The 13,992-nt window shown below is 44.3% G+C and overlaps 1 protein-coding gene across 1 annotated transcript in view; it reads left to right on the forward strand.

Moving 5' to 3' along the window:
- Positions 1 to 13,992, forward strand: part of jarid2b (jumonji and AT-rich interaction domain containing 2b) — a 135,614-nt gene that overhangs the window by 39,588 nt on the left and 82,034 nt on the right. The gene's annotated exons all lie outside the window — the stretch shown is intronic.

Genomic DNA, 13,992 nt, shown 5'->3' on the forward strand with positions numbered 1-13,992 from the left:
TTCTCGCGTCGCATTCGGAGAGGAAATCCGCCCTGTAGCTTTAAGTGTGCATGGCGCCCGCATGAGAACAGGTACAGTTTAAACCCAAAGTAAATCCCGTTAGTCAACAAAACAAACATGAGTCAATGGAAGCACATGTTGGTACTTGGCAGGGCGGCTTGGGACAAAACCAAGTCCCATCTGAAGGGGAGCACCTTTATGTCCAAAACAAATGCAGCCTTTTGTCGTTCAGAAGGGAAAGTTAATGTCTTGTGACGAGGCGGTGCTTTCTGAAATAGACAACCAGCCAGGCGGATCGGGCAGGATTGGGTGTTTGTGCACCTGCGGCGTCACCTTTTACCGCGTCTTCTACTTGTGAACTGCAAAAAGTGTTGCCTTTACTAATACACCTTAACGCAGTGATTTTCAACCACGGTGCCGCGGCACACTAGTGTACCTTGAGAAACCGTCAGGTGTGCCGTGAGGAATTATCCAATATGACTTTTTATAATTAACATTGATTAATCATCATTTGCAAATATTATGTCAATAGCCATGAATACATGGACCCAAATATTCCAATTGCATTTGGTATATTTGCTCAAACGGAAAGAATTGAACAGGGATGGAATATTCCTTTCCCCAATCCAATTCAGGTATCTTGTACCCGCTCAAACGGAAATTTGTCAGGGTGCGTTCTTCTTCGTGGTGTTTTTCTTCTTCTGTTGTTTATTGGCGGTTGGCAAGCAGCTTAGGTGTGCATTAGCGCCATCTGTGAAACAGAATGTAAACCAGGGGTGGGCAAACTTTTTGACTCGCGGGCCGCATTGATATGACAAAATTTACGGGGGGGGGGGGGGGGGGGGCAGACTATATATTTTACACGTAACAGTCCACCTGGTATTATTGTATCTGTAAAACTGTCATGCAATCTGCTATTATTATTTATTATTTTATATTTATATATTTAAAAAATAATAAAATTAAAATAATAATTATTATATTATTATTATGTAAAATATGCAAATACAACAATAATATTATATATAATTAATATAATAATTAGCATTAATATAATAATTATAATAATCGTAATAGTTTTAATAATTATTATAATCATCTAATAATCTAATAATAATAATAATAATAATTATTATTATTATTATTATTATTATTATTATTATGTGCTTGTGTCCCTTTTTTCAGGAGCACTTTGTAAACAACAGACCATGTCAAAAAACGAAATTGATAAAACCATCAAAAGGTTGGCTCAGGCCATGATGCCAGGTTGTATGTTGAGTTTAAATTAAATACTTTGGAAAGATTGGGCGGGCCGTATTCAAACACTTGGCGGGCCGGATGTGGCCCCCGGGCCGTAGTTTGCCCACCCCTGATCTAAACCCTTCTATACTTTATTCACAAGTCCAGTTTTATTAAAAATGAAAATATATATCTATATAAAACATGTCCCGAGTTTAATGATCAAATATTAGCAAGATTGAATTTGATCTTTTCCTGTTTAAATTCTTTCAGCGCATGCTCAGATATGACGTAACACGCAGATCCAGACCTTCTTCACTTTTAAAAATGGAGGCCAGCAATCGGCATTGGACTGCTAAGCAAAGTTTGGTTTTGATTCAAACTAAATTTCAAGACTGGACAGATGAAAAACTGGCAATACGGAGTTATTCCAACAAGTGGAAGAAAAACTCGGGGAAGCCGGTATCACGTGATGTTGATGTTTACGTTTTACCCCACATGACCCATTGACTATTCTGTTGGATTTTCACGGTGCATGTAGACAAGAGATTGGAATATTCCTTTCCATGGATACCATTGTTTCCCAAAAGGTAATTCGGAAAGAGAAAAGTGGTCATGTAAACGTGGCTACTGTGGAGTGTCTGTGGTGTAAAGACTGGCAGAGCAATGTAATATTGGTCCGTGTGGCAACACCTACCTTGTTCCTCCCATAGACTTTTTGATGCACGTGTGAGGTCATGGTGACATTTTGGAACATTTTTGGTTAGTGGTGTGCCACAAGATTTTTCCCATGTAAAAAACGGTTGAAAAAGGTTGAAAAACACTGCCTTAACGCACCGCATGGTGGCGCTGTCATTAAAGATGGGTTGACTCGAAATTTCTCACCCAGTTCTACAAAAATCTGGTACCATGAGGACATTGAGGCGAATCACCACCCTACACATCTGTAGGGGACTCGGGAGCACATTGGGGGCAAGATTGTTGGACAAGATTGACAGACGGGATGCATCAGTCCGTTGTGGTGAAGAGAGAACTTAGGAACTTTATCTTCCTACCATCACCTATCGTCATGAACTTTGGCTAGTGACTGAAAGAACACGATCGCGGGTGCAAGCGCATGAAATGGGTTTTCTCCCTAAGGGGGCTGGGCGCCTCCCTGGGGCACATCCGACCGGTATGAGGGAAGACCCAGGACATGTTGGAGAGACCATGTCTCTCAGCTGGCCTGGGAAGGCCTCGGGACTTATCAACTGATTGGCCAAGTCATTAGCGAGTCGTCTTTGAGGGTTACATGTATGCTAGCCTGTATGCTAGCCAATGCGTTTTGATTGCACCATTTAAGTCATAACCCTCGGCCATCTCTGTGTGGAGTTTGCATGTTCTCCCCGTGCATGCGTGGGTTTTCTCCGGGTACTCCGGTTTCCTCCCACATTCCAAAAACATGCTAGGTTAATTGGCCACTCCAAATTGTCCATAGGTATGAATGTGAGTGTGAATGGTTGTTTGTCTATATGTGCCCTGTGATTGGCTGGCCACCAGTCCAGGGTGTACCCCGCCTCTCGCCCAAAGCTGGGATAGGCTCCAGCACCCCCGCGACCCTCGTGAGGATAAGCGGTAGAAAATGAATGAATTGAAGTCATATTTGTTCCACATTATTAACATTTGGCAATTTGTTTTGTCGTTGTGTCTTGTAGGCCGAGGTTGTGGTCTCAGGACTATGGGTGGTTCTGCTAAAGCAAGACCAGGACAAACCAGTTGTAAGTCAATTTGTGGTCGTAGTCGTGCAACCCTCCAGTAAAAGCGTGTTATTAACGCTGCATGGATGACAATAGTCGGACAAAGATAGACCACCGGATTTGACTTGGCTCCAAACACGGGGGAATTAATGAGAATAAACGGACAGACCCAAAAAGGACAGATTTGAGAGACAGTTGGTCCCCCCCCCCCTCCCACCACAACCTGGCTGACTTGGCTGGTTGTCGTAGGGTAGCCCCGCCCCTTGGATCAAGCTCCAATTGGCAGGTGCCGGTGTGTTTGGAAGGGGGCGGGACCACATTGGCGCTTCATGGCTGCTGTGGAATCGTCGCTATCATACGCCGACAGACACCAAATGTAATATCTCCTACCTACCCCCCCTCCCCTCCCCCACCGCTTCTCACCGCTCTGTTTGCACACACAACCACCCTCATGCGGGGTCAGTCACCGTTAACTTAACGCTAGCATGTTGCTACCAGGATGTGCTGCACTGATGTTGAACTCATCATCCAATGAAAACCTTTTCGAGCGATCACATGATCTTTATCCTCAATTTGTCTTTCTTTACAGTGAAACCTTGGTTTTGTCTTATTTGACCGTAAATTACTCAAACGTGTCAGTCAAATTGACCAAATGGTAATGGTAATGGTAATAGTAATGGTAATGGTTTGATTTCATTTGAACATGCATCAGATTCCAATTGAGTGCATCCCATAATCAGTTCCTAGTTCCACATGTCCAAAAGGAGTAGGAAGAAGCAAAGCTTATTAAATCCTACCCCTCCATCTGGTACTTTTACAATCACTAACTGTTACATTTGTTCACTTCCTGCTTTCCATAATACAGTAAGGTTTTTTTGTTGGCAGTGCAAGTATGAGGTGATATGAGCATCCAATGCCATAATGGGTACCATAGTGCGTGTCAATATAGTGATATATATAGCACATCATGACTGGTTCAAGACTCTTCATCCTTGTATTTAGCAAATTTATTTTATTTATGAATTTAATAATTTATTTAATTATTTTTCATTAATTTTTATTTATTCATTTTTTTATTATTATTTTTTTTGTCACTTACCAAAGTATGAGGTGATATGAGCATCCAATGCCATAATGGGTACCATAGTGCGTGTCAATATAGTGATATATATAGCACATCATGACTGGTTCAAGGCTCTTCATCCTTGAATTTAGCAAAGTTATTTTATTTATAAATTAAATAATTTATTTTATTAATTTTCATAAATTTGTATTTATTTTTTATTTTTTATTTAATTTATTTTTTTATTTAATTTTTTGTCACGTACCGAAGTAGGAGGTGATACGAGCATCCAATTACATAATGGGTACCATAGTAAGTGTCAATATAGTGATATATATAGCACATCAAAATCAGTTTGCATCTTTGTCCACGATGATGTGGGGGGGGGGGGGGGGGGGGGGCGGCGTTTACTAAAGACATCTGAGGAGACGGCGTGAGAGACGGAGAGTCTGGCAATCCTATTTCCTGAGAATATTGATCGGGATCATCTCTTCCTCGTCTCAATTCTTCTGTAGCGCTTTCATGACTCGGTCCTTGGAAAGATGTGCGGGGAGGAAATCCAGGCGGAAAGAGTGGATGGAGACACACAGACGCGGGAGGGGGGGGGAGAAGAGACAGATAAGGTGCAACGGCGGCTCAGCAATATACGGTAATGGCGCGGGGGAAGAGATGAATAATATATCCCCACCATCTTTCAAATGGTGCGGCCTCCCAAGTGCTCCATTATAAGCGCAAGTGCACACGCCGAAGTACTTCTGGTCAGGCGGGCCCTCGGAACGCTGATCAATCACACGCTGAAACTGTTAAAACCCCAAAGATGTGAGGTCCACCTCAGAGGTTGGCCGATCGCTCTCTTTGTGACTCTTGCGTTTACGAGGAGGGCGTGGACGTCGTGGTGGCTCCTCCTCCTGGGCCTTCGATGCGGCGTAGCGCATTAGGATATTTATGTTCATGCTGGGATGCTAAGTGCATCCTGTTTGTCTGCCGGACGGCCATCGATATTCAACATGATGATGATCACTTTGGCTCCGATGGTCAAAAGTTGGGGGCACGGCGGTGAAATGATCCGCCCCAGTGCAAGGGGGGAGGCCAAACACGAAGTCGTTTGAAAACGGTAGAAATGGTGGAAATGTTCATGGTAGAAGACAAACCTGGTCTGCCATTGCTCTCCATTTGCTGCTGCCCGGGGGGGGGGGGCATGACACAGAATCATTGAGAACCACTGCTGAGAGTGTAAACCAAAAAAAGTGAGACAGAAACGCTGCTAAATGTGCTTCAGAAAATCTGTTTGGGGGTCAGAGACTCCCTGTCCCACACTGTCCCCGGTCCGGTGTCTTAAAGGTGTTATGGTTCGACCCCAGCGGGCGTTGTGGCTGTTGTACCGCGTGTATATTTGTAGCTCGGACCCATGGCACCCAATGATGCCATTGACAGGCACGCCGCCCGCCCCTTAAACAATTCATGAGGAGCCTCTCCATATTTCATGGGGCTGAAATGGATGTTTTGTGTCAGGAGCTCGGAGGGACCCTGGCGACATCGAGCAGGTGGAGCGGCGACGAGGGCCGCTAGACTCCGGGGGAGCGCGGGGGCGGGGGGGCGTCAAACAAAAGGGCGCTATCTGTGTCAAGGACTCCCCCAACGCTCATCCTGATCCCTCAACGTTTAACATCGGGATCGTGCGCCGGCCGCCGCTGATAGTCGGAGGCAATAGAAGGACACCCCGATGGAGCGCCACTAATGAACGTGCGATGGAGGCGGCGGGTGGCGTCTGCTCCGCAGGGAGCTGCCCTGGTAACTGACGGGGCCCGGCTGCATGTAGTAATTGAAAGTAATGATAATTAATACCATCGGCGTGATCGCCACGGCAGGGAGGATGTTTACGGCTTCTTTTGAATAAAAGCACTTTTTTCCGTTTAAAGCCAAGCCATCTCATTAACCTTTTAGCGGGACTGATCTGAGATCATTTCAGGGAGAGGAGAAAAATAATAAGGGAGCAGTATTAATAAAGATGGCGGGGCGGTGTGGGGAGGAGGGCGGGCGATCATTAATTCATACGCCGGTGCTTTTCCTCTCCGCCGAGCTGAGAATTGATGTTAAATCTGGATAAATTGGGTTTGATGTCGTAGATAACAAGCCGGGATTAACACGTGTGATGCATCAGTGGGAAATGGATTTTATTTTATACATTTAACGCCTTAACACTTAACACGGCAGCGCAGTGGAGAGGCAATTTATGAGCCTAATATGGGATCTAAGCACCCAGCTATGACCAGGAAGACTAACGTCCCAAGCTCATGAATCCCTCAAGGCCGGGACATTCCGTCCAATCGGGAAAGTCACTTGTGGAAAAGGCCCTCTCCAACACCTTGTTTCCCAAAAGGAAGTAGCCATTTGTGTCAATAGTGGACAAATAATACAAACATGGGTAAGAAACAAGCTTCCTGTTTAATGACTTTAGCCTCTTTTACACTAAGATGCCGCAAAATTGATCTGGCATTGATCCGGCCGAGAGGGATGCAGGTCGCTCTTACAGTGTGCAAAGACGACAGTGTCCGGAGTGATGTCTACAACGCTTGTCAGACAATCACGTCCAGCACAACATGGTGGTGGTGGGGGGGGGGGCATTTAGTGGCAGTTTCAACGGTGAAAGAGCCAGTTTACATTCATTTTAATACGCAGCTTTTGGATTCATTCATCTGGTCCAGCGTCCTTCCTCTTAAAGCAGGGGTCTCAAACTCAATTTACCTGGGGGCCACTGGAGCTAGGGTCTGGGCAAGGCTGGGCCGCATCAGGTTTTCCAAAAAAAAATTGATTAAAAACAGAAAAATATACAAACTTTTTCAGTGCTTTGGCTCCGATTTTCTACAATAAAAGCTCTGATAAAACATTCCACTGTTCTCAAATATCTTCATTTTTATTTTTCTGCACAAAATAAGATGAAAAATAAATAAACAAATCAAGAATAAAGAAAATCAATCAATCAGTAATAAATAAATATAATAATAATTATAAAAACTTAAGAAAGCACATATAGTTGGTGGGTAGACAAATGATTTTTTTCAGATTAAAATGAACAAAGCATTATTAGAGCCCTGTAGACATGACAAAACACGACTATAGTCACATTTATACTCTTTTTATTTACAACATATTGCGCAACTGCAGGGTCTTGAGACACATGCTAACGACCTAAACGGTAGCCTTCAAGTTATTTCCTTTAAACTTAAATAGCCAAAAACTCACCACTTCCACACAGATAGGGAGGATAACTATTAACAGTTATTTAACCTTTAACATGAACATTAATCAAACATAATAATTTTTTCTGGGTACATGATACCATACAGCATCCATATCAAACTTGCGCGGGCCGCACTAACATTAAACTTTCATATCAAGGCGGGGGCCTCAAACTAGTGTCATCTAGTGGCCGCATGTTTGAGACCTCTGTCTTAAAGTGAATGTTTGTTTACCAGTCAGCCCAGGTCAAGTTGGCCAAGCCTGGGTGTGGCTTATTTACTGGTCCAGTCTATACCTGGGAGGGGGGGGCTTTTTCCACTGAGGTGCCATATATTGAAAAATGAAAGGATGTGGGGGTCCACTTTTGTATTTATTTATAAAATGTGTCGCGGGCCAATACAATAACAAGCTGCGGACCACACGTTGGACACCCCCCTTGCCATACAATCCGTACATTTAATTGCTATATAACTTCACCCCCCCCCAAAATGTTCTTAAGTCCCCTTAAATAATTTGATATTTTTTATAGATTTATTTGTATTTTTGATTGATTTTTTTTCTAAATCTCTGACAAATTTCATATAATAGGGCCCCCGTAAAATGTTCTTAATGCAAAATCCCCCCCCCCCCCCCCTCAGAACCCAGTGACGCCCCTAATGTACCGAGTGTCCTAACAGTGCTCCAAAAAACGTCTGTAATGTGAGCAATCAGGCCACAGTCAGACTGACTCGTATTTTCCTCCCAAATTCCCCCAAAAACCCACCACCGTGCGAGGTACTTCTACGAGAGCGGCGCCCCGTGGAGAGGATAGCGCTCAGCTAGCCCCCCTCCCCCTCCCCCTCATGATGCATACCCTGTTTTAGAAAAAGAAAAAGCTGTGTTTATTCACTTAGTTGAAGTAGAGTTCCATGAATTTCAACTGCAATTCAAAGTGGGGCTGCTAGCTAGACGGTCACCTGACCACCAGCAGCCTATTGGCCCACAGACGTACTGTATGAGGTTGAATTACAGTGGGGGGGGGGGGGGTATGCAAATTCTCAGGACCTCCCGCATGACTTACCTTCTTTTTTTTTATCATGCAAACCATGTTGGCGTGATAAGAAACACGGGCAAAATTGTTGGACATGAATGCCTCCTTCATCACCAACACGCTAACTTTGGTGCGAATGAATTGAGGCTGCTGATAAATGGAAGTGAATGAAAGGTGGGGAAAATGTGTCATTCTTCAAAACCGTAATTGGGACGCTCTTACAAGACAAAAAGGGGGGAGGGGGAATAATGGTTAGCGTGATTGGAAGCCAGTGTTGGCGCTTTGAATTACCTTTCTGCGTGTAATGAGACTATTGATGAAGGACTTGTTGGAATGATGACACTTTGATGCAGATTGATTGGTTGTCCATCATAAAAAGTTCATTTGGCTTTGGGAACGTTTTTAGCATCTGTGTCTATCTTTGTCCTTTTCCTCTCCTCCTGGACCACCCAGACAGCCTCCCAGTGGGCTCCAGCTGTTCCCCTGCTGTGGCTCCAGTTTGTGTTACTTTGTGTCCGCGTGCCCCCCCCATCCCCAGCCCCCGCCACCCATCCAACCCACTTTCATTCTCCCTTTTCCTCGCTCTCCTGGAAGAAGCACAGAAGAGGAGGAAGGGGGGGCGTTGTGGCTTTTGTGTGCGGTGCAGGTGTCCCAGCCTGTGGTTGCCTGCTGGGGTGAGGCGAGGGGGGTGTTATTCAGCCTGGGATCCCCCCCACCTGTGGCAGGTCTTGACCCACATGAGTCAGCCAGTCACTCCTGAGCTGTGGAAGCTTTGTGGCGGGGCGTCGTTAGTCTCCGTGTGGCAGCACAAACAAGAGAGCCGGCAGGGCGTCCCTCACGGTGCACACTCCAGTCCAGTCTAGTTCTGACTGTGAATGCAAAACATGGAAGATACACTACAATTGCGGAGATGTTCCCCTGGGAAAGGATGTAAGTTGAAATAGTCTGTTCCCGGGTCAAACTGTGGACATACTTAACTGTCATACAAATGTCAAAATAAGCTACAAATAAGACATTAAGTTGACAGTGCGGGCTTGCGGTTTGATGGCTAGCGGAGTTTTCTGGGGGGTCGGGGGCTGCCCATAACTGCCCATTTAAATCGGTCCTGAACAGTTATGGCCGTTCAAAAGGTAAATACATAAAGTATGATGTCATGTGACATTCATTGCTGTATCATACGCCTTCTTTAAGAGGAAGTCCCGGTCGTGAAGCAAATCTGACCATTAAGGAAACAGTTTGAGTCCACTTTAAAAAAGTACACCCTGCGGTGGATTGGTGGGGTGGGGGAGGGGGTTAACCTGGCCGAGGTTGCCAGGTGAGCGCCGGGGATTACTGCCTCATTAGTGAAACACAAGCGGCGTCCCGGGGGCCGCGGCGTCCCGCGGCTGTGATGATCACACGCACTTTAGCATTTAGCTTCCAGATGGGTCAACTTAGGGCACCCACGGAGAGGAGGACTCCTGTTCCCTCGGGACACTTTGGCGTGCGGGGCCTGGAGGCCTGGCTTTTCCTCCACATGTTGACGCTCCCTTTAAAGACACCACCCCCGCCCCCGCCCCACCTCGTGTCCGGCATCAGCCTCTGGGCATGAGCAGAACATTGCAGAAAAAGAACCACTCAAAGAAAATGATCATTTAAGGAATTGCACGAGTTGAAATGATTAAAGTTGGCTTGAAGAAGAAGACGCGGCCACTTAAAGATAATAATAATAATAATAATAATAATAATAATAATAATAATAGCCAAGCTAAAAGCGCAACTATTAGACGCAATTAGCATCGTTAGTGCATCACCACATGATGAAAGAGTCCAAAAGAGTCAATTACGCAACACAATATCGCCCTTGAAGTCTGTCGTCGAGCTTCGCCTGCCACAATATTTGCTAGCGCTGTCTGTGGCAGGGGTGTCCAAAGTGTGGCCTGGGGGCCGTCTATTGGCCCTCAGCACATTTTAAAAATACAATTCAACAAAAAGACAAGAAAATGCAGTCATTTTACAGGATGCAGGATCAAGCAGAAATATTACAATAAAGTCATAGCATAATATAACAAATTGTAACATTAATGTCAGAAAATGTTTTCTGAGCATAACATCGTAATACTATGAGGGAAAAAAAAATATTTTCACAATAATTTCCGCAATAATTTTTGCAATATTAACAAAAGAAAGTTGCAGTTTTGGGAAAATTAGGTTGTAAAGTTGTGATATAAAGAGAATAATAAAATATAAGATATACCGTTATTCGTCCCTTAGTGGGGAAATTAACAACAATACATAAATATGATATACAGTAAACCTCGGATATATCGGACTCGGATATATCGGAAATTCGCTCACAACGGACAGATAAAAAAGAACCGATTTTTCTGTAATGCATTTCCAATAAAAATTCATTGCATATATCGGATTTTTTATAACGGATTTTGCCTATTTCGGACAAAATCTCCAGTCCCGTTCCAATGCATTTCCATTAAATTTCCCTGGCATATATCGGATGGCCGCATCGTTATGCTAATCTTGTTGATGTCACTGGCTATTGTCTTTCTGCTGGCTCCAGATTTAGGACAAATATAAAAGTGAGTGACGTCAATAATACTAGCACAGCAGTGAATGAGATCTTAACCTCACTATTGGAAATAACGTAGGCCTGACGGGCGTAACAGGGCCTAGCTTAATTAACAATTTGTTATGCTCAGAGTCCAATAAAGTTCAATTCTCATTACCTTACGTCTCTTTTCATTGCCCAGTCCAGGTACATTGGAAACATAGTCAAGGAAGTGCCTTTTTATAACGGATAAAATCCGATTTACGCATATACCGGATATAAATCCGATATATGCGTAAAACGGACATTTTCCGGTATACGCATATAACGGATTTCGCTTATATCGGACAAAACCAGTGGGAACAATTGAATCCGATATATCCGAGGTTTACTGTACCAAAATATTCTGGGAATAAAAATGAAAGCATGGAAGAGCTAGCAGTGGAGGAAAAGTCCGAATCCACCTCGTGACATAAAACAGGAAGCTGAGAGAAGATACGTAGATCCTTGTTAGGGTGGCTTGGCAAAATGTCAAATATCAAAGCGACCTTTACACTTATTTTATTTGACAATAAACACAAGGATGGTAGGTTGATTTTTATTTTATTTTCAGCGACTTTAGGAGCTCGAATTATATTGGAATGTCTTTCTATTAGCGGTTGTACCTGCTTGTGCGGCCTTGATTATATTTGATTTTATTGTACAATAAAAGAGTCCAATTGAGCGATGTAAAACCACGGTAACACTCAAGGCAGATTAGTGAAGATTTATCCCGCACGACACGGCCGACTCCTCTACGAGCGACTGACAGTTATTGTTTGCGATCGGTTTCTCTGCATTCGTGGGAGCGTTTGAACCGGCAGAGACCTTGGACTGCTGGATTACTTTCACTCCGCCTCATAACGCAGATATGGATCAGCTGCTTGATGCCGTGCCAGCATCCAATCATTGCCTTTTGGAGCTGAAGAGTCCAGAGTCAAACCGGGAAAGTTGCTAAAAAGAACAACAAATACAAACATGACAAGACTCTTTTTCTGTGTTTTCTTTTTTTTCCTCCACAGTGAGAGACATTTTAGGCGTTCCATCTTTCAACATTAATTGGGAAATTCTTGGCCCCTTATCAATGCAGCCTAAATCAGCCCATCCTCCATCACACACACACACACACACACACACACAGACTCCCCCTCTTCTTGGATATCGGACATCAATCTCGCCAGCACCGTCTGCTAAGCCTCACTGGGCAATTAACCACACTGAGAGTGAAAGCTCTAATCAATTCCTGGCCTTCTCCACCAGCACACACACATACAGTATGGACACTCCCCAAACACACACACACACACACACACACACACACTTTAAATCTGTTGGCTTTGCCATTTATATGAGAGCCGAGCGTCATCCAAATAGCACTTTTAAATCCTCCTGTCCCTTTAAAAGACCAACAAAACCACGCCAACGGTTCCTGGCGTCGCACCAACACACATTCTACTTGGTCGTAATCACGCACATCATCTGGTAAGCTAATTGTTTACATGACATTCCAGAGACTGGAAACGCAAACATTGGGGTCCCGAAGTGGACGTTTTAGGGCGCTCTCACACTCTTTGCTTTGATGTTGCCCATTATTGGGTGTCTTTCTGTTTATTAAGAAAAACAGGCGGGGCAAAGCGACCGCCTTAATTATGACACGTATGTAAAACGAGTAAACACGTGTGTCGTAGGCTTTGATGATTTTGAGTCTTTCTCTTTATTTCTGTAGAGCGAGGTGGCGGTGATGTCGACTAACTGGCAGCAGGAACGAGCGCAGTGTGCTTGTCACGTAAACGAGCAGACTCCTCCGTCGAGTCGGGTCAATCTGCACAAGACAATATCCAAGGATGAAGATGCGACCCTTGCAACCTTTTTTTTTTTTTTTTCAAAGCGAAATCCCCTCCGCTGCTCATCTCATCGATTCACGCGAGGCCCGAAATGTCAGCGCCGGCGGGGCTCGCGACCCTGGAAAAAGCATCGCCCTGGGGATGGAGGGGGGGGCTAGGGGGGGCTAAAAGCAGCCTCTCTGAATAGCCTACAGGACTCCCGAGGCTGTCATTGATTGAGGGGCTAAATGAAGACTGATACTGTAAATAAAGCAATGTACATGAGTATTACTTTAAAACACATCAAAGTATATTTTGTCAGTTCTTTATTGCCGCTATATGACATAGAACATGACTTAACGCTGGTGGGGGGCTGGGGGGGGTATAAATATCATGTCAACCACAAGCCTTGCGCAGGAATTATTGAACGGCTCCTATTGATTTTCTGTTTTTCTTCATTCATTCCCGCTTAGGTTTATGCTTTGATTCTTTGGTCCCTCAAAACAATGATAGCGAGATTAGCATTAGCAAGCGGCCAGTGACTAATTTAACCGTATTTAACGTATTCTGTCATTAAAAGCCAGGCTCTCACTCAGACATGCATTGGTGCTATTATGTAATTCTGCAGTTTCATGCCGGGGACACAATGCTGTGAGGGGGGGCGGGGGTGCGAGTGGTAGCGGGGGTCAGGGTCCCAATTTACATAAACATTGAGCAGCCTGTGACTTTTCTTTTGTCCCTTTTTTTGGGTTGCTTCCCCCCATACTTTTTGTTTAGATTGCGCTGACGTCATCCCATAAGCCAGGGTTCTTCAATCGGCGGCCCGGGAGACAAAATCCCGGTTGGGAATAACCTCAGACAGGCCTGTTAATTCCGTTTAAATCTTGGGATCCACTAATATTTTTGCAGCAGATTCCCACATACGCCAGAGCACTGTCACATACCAGAGAGCCTTTTGTACTAAAGACCTCACTGTGGTTCATGTAGAGCGTGACAATAGTGAAGTGGAAGAAGAAATTAAAGAAATGTAAATGGGTGTTTTTAGCATCCACGGACAGGAATACCAACATCTCCTGTGCTTTTGTGGAAAGTTCTGGGTAGTTCCTTTTTCATTTGAATTATTAATTTGGCCAGTCATCATAAATCCAAGTTATTTTATTTTATTTTATTTTATATGTCCCTGCACACAGCAAAGCCACGTGGTTAGCAACCAGTTATTTGATTATGTGCCCAACTTGGATCCCAATGTGACAGACTACATTGCTTTATATAACTTT

This window comes from Doryrhamphus excisus, chromosome 14 (assembly GCF_030265055.1).
Source record: "Doryrhamphus excisus isolate RoL2022-K1 chromosome 14, RoL_Dexc_1.0, whole genome shotgun sequence".
NCBI classification, from domain to species: Eukaryota; Metazoa; Chordata; class Actinopteri; order Syngnathiformes; family Syngnathidae; genus Doryrhamphus; species Doryrhamphus excisus.